The sequence below is a fragment of the Equus asinus genome, chromosome 10 (assembly GCF_041296235.1).
Source record: "Equus asinus isolate D_3611 breed Donkey chromosome 10, EquAss-T2T_v2, whole genome shotgun sequence".
NCBI classification, from domain to species: domain Eukaryota; kingdom Metazoa; phylum Chordata; class Mammalia; order Perissodactyla; family Equidae; genus Equus; species Equus asinus.
Genome location: NC_091799.1, coordinates 90,345,794 through 90,358,503, shown reverse-complemented (window position 1 = coordinate 90,358,503; position 12,710 = coordinate 90,345,794). Strand labels below are relative to the sequence as shown.

Sequence of the window (12,710 nt, the reverse complement as noted above, 5' to 3'; positions counted from 1 at the left end):
CACTGGGAAAAAAATCAAATATAGGAATGATGATTTGTATAATTTTGGTCATTTAAAAGTTTTCCATTAGGATTGAAATAACTTCTTCCTTTTACACATAAAAATAATTCCCTCTAGGAAAAATACAATAATATAGACACAGACAAAAATTAAAACAGAAAAATAGCAGCCACTAAAAATTCTCTTGCCTTATATCTATAGTCAAATTTATCACTCTTTATTAGCCATTACACAATTAAAATATTAGAATGATGCTGTTGCTAAGCATTGGGAAGTTTTTTCGTAATCAAGTGTTCTCAATAACCTTCTTCCCCAGATGTGTCTAATCTTCTTCTTCCACTGCCTCATTTTCACCAAAAGCATCCTTTAAAGCTGTGGTTCTTGGGGCCGGCCCAGTGGTGTATAGGTTAAGTTCACACACTCCACTTCAGCTGCCAGTGTTTGCCGGTTCGGATCCTGGGTGTGGACATGGCATTACTTAGCAAGTCATGCTGTGGCGGGCATCCCACATATAAAATAGAGGAAGATGGGCATGGATGTTAGCTCAGGGCCAATCTTCCCCAGCAAAAAGAGGAGGATTGGCAGTGGATGTTAACTCAGGTCTGATCTTTCTGAAAAAAAAATACAACAACAACAAAAAACAAAACAAACTGTGGTTCTTAAACTTCACCACATTTTAAAAACCTTAGGAGGTATTTTTAAAATATCCTATGCCTAGCTTCACTACAGATTAATCAAAATCCTTGGAGTATGGCCCAGTCATCAATTTTTTATAAAATCTCTAAGTGTTCCTCATGTAAACCAAGTTTGAGAACCAGGGCTTTAAGAGCTGTTGTAGGTTGGAAGTTGGTGGTATTTAAAAGACAAGTCTACTTAAAGTATGTTAATAAAACCAAAAAATTAATATGGATGTTACAGATTATGAAATTAAGTGTATTATTGTTCTTAAACTACGGATTTTTGTAAAAGTTGAGGTAAATTAAATACTTCCTTTTCCTATGTGAAGTCAAATATACAATTCAATGCCTCAATGGAAAGTGAAATATGGAAATTAAAATACACATTGTTCACTTATTTTAAGACAAAAGGCTAAAATCTTTGAGTTGGAGAATGAATGGAGGCAATCCAATTTAACTTTCTGCAAAATCTCAATTGCATTCTTCAACATCTTTTGTTCACAAATACTCAATGATCTCTGAACATTTCAAATTTACTTCTAGAAGGGATAGGCAATATTGTTGTAACTCTTTAATTCTTGGAAGGTCTTTCCTTACATTGAACTTAAATGTGCTTCTAAATTGTTTACCTGATTTCCATTTTTGTTTTATGGATCAATTTATAATGAAAGAATTGCTCTATAATTTAAACACCTCTCAGTTTTTTTATACACAACTATGACATTGCTCAGCTAAAAAAAGCTTCCTCTTAAACAATTAAAATGCCATAAGTGAATTGCTTGAAACACAAAATTAGTATTAATCATAATTTAAGGTAAGTTGGAACAACTGACCAAACATATATAACAATACTGAAGGAAAAACAAAAAGAAAATCAGAGAAGATAATCCCCTGTTAGGGTTTAAATTATATTCTCCAAAAGTTCATATATTGAGGTCTATATTAGTTTGCTAGAGTTGTCATAAGAAAGTAGCACAGACCAAGTGTCTTAAAGAACAGCAATTTTTTTCTCACAATTCTGGAGCTAGAAGTAAGAGGTAAAGTTGTTTGCCAGGGTTGGTTTCTCCTGAAGCCATTCTCCCTGGCTCGTAGATGGCTGTCTTCTCCCTGTGTCTTCACGTGGTCTTTCCTCTGTATAGTCTGTCCCTAGTCTCCTCTTCTCATAAGGACACCAATCATGTTAGATTAGCGTTCACCCTAACGAACTCATTTTAATTTCATTACTACTTTCAAGACCCTATCTCCAAATACAGTCACATGCTGAGGTACTAGCTGATGTAACTTAAACATATGATTTTGGGGGTGACACAATTCACAATTCATCAGTGCTTCAGAGTATGACCTAATTTGAAAATAGGGTTATTACTGATGTAATTGGTTAAAATGGGGTCATCTTGGAGTAGGGTATGTTCCTAAGCCAGTATGACTGGTGTCCTTATAAAAAGGGGAAATTTGAGTACAGACACTCACATAGAGAGAACACTAAGTGAAAATGAACATGGGGATCAGATTAATGGATCTAAAGGCCAAATAAAACCAAAATTGGCAGCAAATCACCAGAAGCCAGTAAAGAGTTACAGAACAGACTCTCCTTTGGAAGGAAGCAACTCTCAGAAGGGAGCAAGTTTGCTGAAAACTTCAGCACAGACTTCCAGTCTCCAGAACTGTGAGACAATAAATTTCTGTGGTTCTAACACATCTAGTTTGTGGAACTTTGTTACAGCAGCCCCAGGAAACCAACGTGTCTCCTTTTGAAATACTCTTTCCATATTGATAAAAATGAAACAAAACTTGTTTCATTTTTATGAAATGAATATTTAAGTAAATCATTAAAAATCATCTGAAATAATTTGTGTATCACATATATCATGAAATAATTTTATAATACTTAGCAATAATACTTAATACTTAAAATGCTTATATATACTTATAGAACTTAATAATTCATAATACTTAAGCAAATCATGAAAATATTGCCTGAAATAATTTGTGTATCAAGTGTATCATGGAAAAACTAGAGTGTCATTGAGAAATAGCTGAAGTTATCTCTATTAAGAACCAGTATTAGATAATTAACACAATCTTAAATACCAGTTGGCCTTAAGTAAACTTTCAAATTAAGATTAAAACTACCTTACTTCTTTCTGAGTTATTCACAGAGTTCTACTGAATGAGTAAAAGAAAACTCATTTGTCATCACTGTTTACTTAATTAGTTTTATGATGCTATTAATTATTTTCAAAAATAAAATGTGGTATGAATTTTTCATTTTTAGCTTTTATACATGTATAATCCTAAACATATTTTCAAAAGAAATATGTAAAAAATCAGTAAAATTCAAAAATATACATTTATATGAACCACAAATTTTATTGAAATTAAACTGCCATTTTCTTCGTGAGTCATTATTTTTTTTTAGTTCTGCGTTTTCATCCCATGTGTCATGTTGTGATTCATTTCTCCCACCACTTTTTCCTCTTTTAACTTCTATAAGTGCTTTGTCGGTTCATTTATATGCATCATGATGTCATATTTTTGCTAATATAAAACTTTGATGAACTATACATCACTTCCATGTAAAGTCAGCCTCTCTTCTTCTCTCATTAGCTCGAATCTACAAAATGAATAATAGATGGTGCAGCATGGTCAAAACCACAAATGAAATAAAAATAATGTTATTAGGTGTTCTTGTTATTTATTAACAGGGCATTCATTCCAAACTTCTCCTTTTTCCTTGTGCAGAAAATTGTCTTCCAGAAACACAGTTGGCTCACTGGTTCCCTCCTGGACAGGAGTGACTGATCAGTGAGATTAGCTGAAGCAACCAAGGAACACTTCTATCAGCCTCTTCTGTGTTTGTTTTGGGATTGGCCAGCTCTCAGCAAAGGTGTACTCTGGTTGCTATCCTGGGATGAAATAGAGGGCCTTGTCCAGGCCTGGGATTGGGAGAGTATTGGTATATCCATCTGACAACACCTTTCTCCAGCCAAGGAGTTCACAGATATAAAGTTAAATCTCTAAAAACACACTACCTGGGTATGATTCCAACCTACGTATTGACTAGCTGTGTGATTTTAGACAAACTTCTTAACTACATTGTTCTTCAGTTTCCTCAAATTTAAAATAAAAATGACACTACAATCTCCTTCTTCCAGTCTTTTGTAAAATTTAAATGAGCTAATAAATCAAATGCTCGGAAAGTGTCTGGCATCCAATAAATATTCACTACCATTGACTGCCACCTGATGGTCTTTTGTATTGTTTTTAATTGTTCAGTATTCCGGTATAGTAAATACTGGTGTTATTTGTTGACCTCTGAATTCTCAACCTTTTTAGAACATAATTTTAAAAATGGAAAAAAATAAAATAAATTATACCCATGAGGATACATTTGCAAAAACTGTTGAGAAATCCTAATTTAAAAGAAGAAAAGGGAACTAAATATACACTAATTCCTGTGTAACACAGCTTTTCATACATTATCTAATTAAGTGCATGAGGTAATTTTCTTTTCTTGTAGTACCTTTATCTGATTTGATATTAGGATAACGCTGGCCTCATAGAATGAGTTTGGAAGTGTCCCTTCTGCTTCTATTTTCTGAAAAAGATTGTTTAAGATTGATATGTTTTCTTTAAATGTTTCATAGAACACCATTGAAATCCTCTGTGTCAGCTACTTTCTTTATTTGTAAGGTCTTTAATTGTAAATTTGTGTAGCAGGTATAGGGCTATTCATGTTATCTATTGATCCTTGTGTAAGTTTGAGTATATGTCTAGAGTAGTCTTTTACACAGGTAAACACAGACACATCCTTTAGAGGAGAGAAGAACTTTTCTATTTACAAATCAAATCAAAGAACTAATCTTTTTGGAACTTGTAAAGAAACTGGAATTGAGGCATCTACCCCTGCAAAAAAAAATCAATGGATGAAACATCCGTGAACGCAGCCATGACTGAAAATATTATTTACATAAATGAAAAATGAATGTATTACTCATTTGAGAGCTTGGGCTTCAGTGTACTAAAGTTTGTGATAAATTTTTGCAAAACAATCTAAAGAAATGTCTATACCAAAAGTCATCTTGTAATCTCTGAAAGATTAATAACAGAAGTAAGAGACCAAGTTTCTGATTCAAATATTACTCTGGAATAATTACAAAATACATATGGATTCAAATTCTGATTTTCTATTATCTAACAATTATTTAATCATTTCACTTAAATTATAGAAATTATTTAAACTTCCTGACTCTGGAACTCCTTGTCTAAAAAAATTAGAATAAATAGTTTTACTCGAAAGCATGGTTGTAGAGGTTATGTATGGCATTTTGCATAAACTACTAGCAATATAATTTATACTTTTATATATATAATGTTTATATTTCTATAAAAATATAGATATCTTCCACAAATAAGATATTTTAGGTCAATTAACTAACATGTATATATAGATGTGTGTGTATATTACTTTTTTAATTTAGATGAGATAATCCATTGGTTGAATCCAAGAAAATCCTTCCTGTGTTATTTGGTAAATGTATATTCAAGAGAAATTATTGTATTTAATTTGCTGTTGCCTTTGCTTTTTTCTACGAGTCAAATTTTTAACAAAAGCGTATACTCTTAATAACATTCCTTATACACACATACATACTTGTGATATTACTGGAAATAAAGTATTTGGTCTGTTGGAGTCAGCCTTTTTTATTTTTTACTTTAAAGTTTAATGTACTTTTTATTGAGGGATAATATTTCAAAAACTGCTATGAATATTTTGTCCTTGTTATACTTTAGTCAGCATTTTCACATATGTATCAGATAGACAAGGGGGGAAAATGGCAATACAACCCGAAGGCTAAAAGTTGAAATGCTAGAAATAGAGAAGTCATAGTTGTCATAGCAACATAATCTTGCTATATTCATATTATCCTTTTCCTCACAAGAAGAATTTTCAAAGCTCAGTAGAGTTGTTCCAACTAGTATTGGAATGTGGTCTGTGTGCATTTCACATAGAACTTGAAGGTACTGTTAATATAGCCCATATTCAGTAGAAGCAACACTTTATTAGAAATTTGATTCAGAGAGTATAATCATTTAGGGAAATGTCTACTGACACAATCTTTATGGAATAATATATACTTAAAACTACACTTTTGCTTCTTTCCAGGAGACATAAAGACAAAAGCATCCCATAGCAATATTTTAGAATCATCCCAAGGTTTTACTAAATCTGTTTTCTCTTATTTCTCGGTGGCTTTTCACTGATTTTTATAGAAAAGTAGCACATATTATATGTCTTCTTTTACCAGGGAATATTGTATATTTTATCCTACATGTTTAATTTTGAGCATAGGCACAGTTCTTCTAATCTTTTGATGTGCCTATCTTCACTTTAAGATATATCAGGAAATTAATAATGTCTCATACAAACCAATTTCATAGTGTGATCTCTACCTAATCTTTTGCCAGAAAGTAAATAACAAAAACAATAACAAAATGTTTACATTGTAGAGCATAAGTAGTAATGAAACTCAAAAGACCACATTTAGTCTTATTTCAGAAATACTTTTCTTTACCTTCTTTTACCTACTGATTTAACTGATTAAAAATTATTAGTATAATTAATTCCCCACCTAGTACATATTTGTGTAATAAACAATTATTGAGTGAGAAAAAGAGGTAAAAGGACATAGCTTTAGAAAGAAGGAAATAAAATACTTAGAGTAGAAGATGTAAAATTGAGGGTGAGCTTCATTATTTAGAAAAGCTTACCTTTTTTATTACCTTTTTATTACCTAAAATAAAATGTACAGGAAAAAAGTCAGCAACAATCTTATGATACCTTAAGAACAGGTGTTTTAAAATACGGTATTATATGGCTAAAACATAATAACTAACTGTTTAAAAAACTACTCTTGGGGCCAGCCTCATGGCCTAGTGTTCAAGTTTTGTGTGCTCTGCTTCAGCGGCCTGGGTTCAGTTCCCAGGCATGGACCTACACCACTTGTCAGTGGCCATGCTGTGGTGGCAACCCAAATACAAAATAGAGGAAGATTGGCACAGATGTTAGCACAGGATGACTCTTCTTCAGCAAAAAAACCCCCAAAATCATTAACCTCTCTTGGAACTCTTGGTGGAATACAGACATATTCCATTAAACGGTTTTAATGAACATTAATGATCAAATAATGCAGACTACAGGGATTCATTTAACCCATTCAGAATTATACAAATGCCAAGCAACAACCTAACTTAATATATCTTAGTCTTTTTCCTATTAATTTTCTCCCTCCACATTCCGCTTAGTTCAAATTATCATAAGGCATTTAACCAGTTCTAGATAAAATAAAACACTTGGAAAAAGGGAGTAAATTGTATAAAGGGCATTAGCTGTGATCATCTGAGAAGAAATGTAGAGTTTCTGGAGAGGGTGGAAATTGTACTGCAAGGAGAGGATACATCAATGAAGACCATAGGAAGCCCCAGTGAGAAGTAAGAACCTAAAATACTGAGTACATGGAAACTATTCAGAATAGGAAAGAGCCACAGAGGGAGCACAGCAAGGTCCATCAGCAGATCCCACGGTTACGGTCCTCACGACTCTTTATAGGAGAGCAGAGATTACATTATATAAGGTCAACGGTAATAGCCTATTTTGTCTAACATTTGCTTTGCTCCAGCTTGATTTATTGCTGTGATTTGCAGTTACAGACATCCACCTTTGGAAATTTCAGGACAAAAATATTTTCTTAAACTTAAAGTGTAGCAAAATTGACAATGTCTGGTTCAGCCATGAGCAAAATGACTGCTTCCGAAACTTGACCTGACTAATTGATATTGTTACACCTGAATAACTGAACTGGTGGAGATGAAGAATAACATTTCCATCTGCCACTCTTCCCCAACACGGTGATGAAATAGACACCTGACAGGTAAGAGAAATTTCACTACTGTTACAGACATTAGCTCCTATAGCTTGTAGAGGTTTCGGAGAATGGTAATATCTTAAATTATGACGAATATGTAAAAGTGTCCATCAAGGGGACATGTTGTTTAAAAATTTTGTAAACTCCTTTACAAATAATGTATTTTTTTTTACCATAAATGTGCTAATATGTCAGAGAAATATAAACTCCAATTTAGTAAAACCATGAAATTCCACAAGGATAAAGATTTAACATACTAATGTGTATATTACTTTGAAGGTGTAACATGAAAGCAGTTAAGATACAAAAGGACAAAATACACTAGTATGTCAGAGCGCTAAGTTTTTGGTTTAAACCCAATAATAGATTCACTTTTTTCTAGTTCTAATTAATTTTCTCAGGAAGAATAATAAAAGTTTTCATATTACTCAACCGCCATAGATAGATGTAGTGAATTTTGGAAAAGCTCTGCTATTCATACACAAATTCTAGTATACTCTTGTTTGTTCTAAATAAAGAAAACTATATATTGGTATTCCTTATTCCCCACATATCTTTTCTTTTTCTTTTTTTTTTTTTTTGAGGAAGATTAGCCCTGAGCTAACATCTGCTGCCAATCCTCCACTTTTTGCTGAGGAACACTGACCCTGAGCTAACATCCGTGCCCATCTTCCTCTACTTTATATGTGGGACCTACCACAGCATGGCTTGCTGAGCTGTGCCATGTCTGCACCTGGGATCCAAACTGGCAAACCTCAGGCCACAAAAGAGGAACGTGCCACCACTGTGCCACTGGGCAGGGCCCCCTATCATCTTTTAAGATAGAAATCAAGATTAAAAGAAAAGACTTAATGTCAATAAAGGAAAAAAATATAGGAGAGTTCTGTTGGTTTAGTTTAAACAAATTTTTATTGGTAATTTTATTTTACAATCACTTTCACAAAAAAGATTGCAAATTTAATGTGTAAAAAGAAAAAACCTAACTTCTTTACATCCTACTTATTATGGACTACAATAAAATAATTATATTTACTACATTTTGAGTTTAAAAAATTTTATTTTATCTTACTTAAAAAAAAATTCTGAGACCCATAATACATTTAAAATCTGTATTAATAGCCATTACCCACTTTTTTTCCTGGGCAAATGTTACATTTAAGAATCTAATTTGGGGGTCGGCCTAGTGGTGCAGTGGTTAAGTTCACATGCTCCGCTTCTCAGCGGCCTGGGGTTCACCGGTTCAGATCCCAGGTATGGACATGGCACCGCTTGGCACGCCATGCTGTGGTAGGTGTCCCATATATAAAGTAGAGGAAGATGGGCACGGATGTTAGCTCAGGGCCAGGCTTCCTCAGCAAAAAGAGGAGGACTGGCAGTAGTTAACTCAAGGATAATCTTCCTCAAAAAAAAAAAGAAAATAAAAAGTCTAATTTATCATTTTGTAAACAGATATTTTAGGAGAAAATGAAAATATCCCTAGTATTTCTGAGCAGCTAAAACAGAAACATAAGATGAAACAAGTACAAAACTTCTACATGTCAGTCTACTTGTAGAAATACAACCTAGACTGCCAGAATAGTCATGTGAGAAATTCTCTAGACTCACTCCAACAAAACAACAACTGGTGAAAAAAAAATTTAAAAACTAAAATCTCTGGAAATTTTCCTAAAGGCATACATCAAGTGAAAAAAAAAACCAAACTTTTATTCAAGAAAATCAACTGAATCTGTATAAGAACAGCCAGAGTCCATGGCTTTTGAGCTACCATCTGCTCATCCCTCCCAGGCTTCCCAGTTTAGCATAAGGGAAGCTGTATTCTGGATTTGTAAAGCCAAGAACACAGGGCTTCCTCCTCCCTTGGCTTTTAGTCCAGGGCTACAGAATCTCCCCAGGAGGGGCAGGGCATTACCATTTCTTATTATCCCAAGCAGAGGCTCTGTTCTAGGCAAGAGTGGCTGAGAGGTCTGCTATCTCTTCCTCCATCTAGCTCCAACTTGTAGAGGGGAAGCTCTCCCTCATATGCAACAGGCTGAGAATACTGGGGCCCTGAAGACCCTTATCCCAAGTCACTCATAGCATGAAAGTTCCACCCTGGGAGAGGCAAGAAGAGAAGATCAGAGACTCCTGCCCCACCCAGCTTTCTGCTCATAAAGCAGGGTTGTCACTCCAAGAAGAGCAGGCCACTATCCCCACACCTATGTCTGGAGCAGAGGCACACTGATTTGATGAGGGGAGAGGAAGAATTCAGAACAGGTGATTATATAATCATAAAAGACAAGTGATTGTATAAAACAATGTGTATAAAACTGCATTATTGGGACTATAATATATAGACATATACTATATTTGACAATAACAGCACAAAGTAGGTAGGTGTAATCAAAGCTCTATTAGAGTAAGGAAATAACACCAGATGGCAACTGAAATTCACAGGAACTAATGAAAAGAACCAGAAATGGTAAATAAGAAGGTTAATATAATAAACCTTGTAAATAATTAATTGTTCTATTTTTCTCAGTTTTTTAAAAAAGATACAAAATTATACAAAGTAATAATTATAATAATGTATCATTCAGTTTCAAGATATAGAGATACAATTTCCATAACACTAATAACATGAAAAATGGGAATAAGGATACAGAGGAGTAAAGTTTCTATTCTCTCTGGAACAAATCTGAAGTAGATTCTGATAACATGTATATAGTAAGCTCACTGTACAGATATCAATTGTATTTCTATACAATAGCAATGAACAAGATGAAAATGAAACTAAGAAAACAATTTCATTTACAATATCATCAAAACGAATAATACTTTACCTAGGAATGATTTTAACCAAACAAGTGCAAAACTTACACTCTACAAATTACAAAACAGTCTTGAAAGAAATTAAAGAAAACCTAAATATATGGAAATTAACCCACTGTTTATGGATTGCATGACTTAATATTAAGTTGGCTACACTACCCAAAGAGATCTACAGATTAAATGAACTCTCCTTTAAAATTCTAGCTGACATTTTAGCAGAAATTGACAAGCTGACCCTAAACGTCATGTAGAAAATCAAGGGACTCAGAGCAGCCAACTCAATCTTGAAAAAGTACAATAACATTGGAAAACTCACATTTCCTAATTTCAAATCATACTACAAAGTGAAAGTAATCAAGACAGGATATTACTTTATTTTAGGATAGATATTTACATCACTGATATAGAATTGAGAGTTTTAAGAACCCAGATACTAACTGATTAGTACAAAAGATACATTTCTGCTCCACCAGGAGGTTGAGAAGCTGAAGCTTTAGAACAGTAATACATAGATAAGTGGATAGATAGATAGATAGCTGGCCGATAGAAACACAGATAGAACATGGATAGACAGATATCAAAAATGTGGGCAGGTGGTAATTTACCGTAGTCTATTCTTCACTCATTCTAACCCCATTTATAGGTGTCAAGGAGTGGTTGGAATCTAAAAATGAGATTAGGTTAGAGATTGGTGACATTACATGTATATTATGTATTAAGTGAAAAACAAAAAGATGGTATCTTTAGATAGCTTCCCCAAACTTATTAAAATGGTTCTGTGATACAACATGTAGTCATGGTTATTTTCATATTCCTAGAGTGAATTAACATGGCAGAGACTGATTTTCCAAAGTTATGCCTTCATAATTAGGTACAATTTTCCCCACAACTTTACAGAAGTGACTGAAGAAGTACTCCTTCAAGACAATGGCTGGCATACCAAAGACTGAGAGAGACTAGAAAATGCAAGAATCAGTCGCTAATTCCTAAACATGTTAAAATACGACCTCTTCCTAAGATACCTCCAGACATCAAGAACTCACCAAGGTCTCCAGGTTTTTTATTTTGTTTTCATATATCTTTTGAATAAGTTATAAAAGGCCATTCTAAGCGTTTGCAAAGCAAGTTGATTGAGGATTAAGCCTTAAAATAAATCAGTAACTAAAATAATTTTCACCAACTGAATTCCCCAGAATACCTCTTCTCCGACTTCAAGGCCTGTGTGCAATTGGTTAATGTGTTCTTAAATTTGAAAGAAATGCATCCCTTTGAAGAATTTTATGTTCTTTTGTCGTTCCTGAGGTTGGATGAGTCTCTGGATTTGAAGACTACCTATTTCTTTAAAAGTTCTTGCTTAATTTTATTTTTAATTTTGGCAGTCACATTTCTCTCACTCTCTCTCTAATATCTGTATATTCACATCTATATAAGTAGATCTATATCTACAGCTACAGCTAGTTATCTCCATTGATATATCTATAAATTTCAAAGAACAGTTATTTTTATCTGATTTTCCTTTTTTTTTTTTTAAAGGAAGATTAGCCCTGAGCTAACATCTGCTGCCAATCCTCCTCTTCTTGCTGAGGAAGACTGGCCCTGAGCTAACATCCGTGCCCATCTTCCTCTACTTTATATGTGGGACACCCACCACAGCATGGCGTGCCAAGCGGTGCCATGTCCGCACCCAGGGATCCGAAATGGCGAACCTTGGGCCACCAAAGCTCAACGTGTGAACTTAAGCACTGCACCACTAGACCAGCCCCATCTGATTTTCTTGTTCCAAGATAGCATATTCTTATTTCATTGCTTGCCTATCTTCTTGAATCTCACCTATTCAAATCTTTTTATGATCCTTTTTTCTTGTTTGCATTACTTGCATCCTCAGGGATCAGATCTGTCTTCCACTCTCCTCATTATCTTTTCTTGGTGCTAATTTTCTCCAACTTTCTGATGAACTTTAATTCCATAATTATATAATGAATAAATATATATTGGGGATTATTTTAATCTATCAATCACTGCCTTTGGTCACAGATGGACAATGATGCACCTTGTTTCAGTGGCTTCACTTCGGAGTATTTATGTCAAGTGGAGTCAGAAAAGCACTCCATCCTCTCCCATTTAAAAAAAAATTTACACTGTCAATCTCCAATCTCCAATTTTGCAGTTCTCTGTGTTCCAATGCAGGTGAATCAATTTTTTAAGAAAGTATTTCCCTAATTTATCTTGACGCAACTTATTCTACTGCACACGGTGTGTGCACAGAGTGAAGAGGGAGGCAGGAGTACACACGCAGAGA

General features: G+C 34.0%; 1 protein-coding gene across 2 annotated transcripts in view; it reads right to left on the bottom strand.

Annotated features, from left to right (window-relative positions):
• Positions 1-12,710, bottom strand: part of CDH12 (cadherin 12) — a 935,429-nt gene that overhangs the window by 819,385 nt on the left and 103,334 nt on the right. The window lies entirely within an intron of this gene.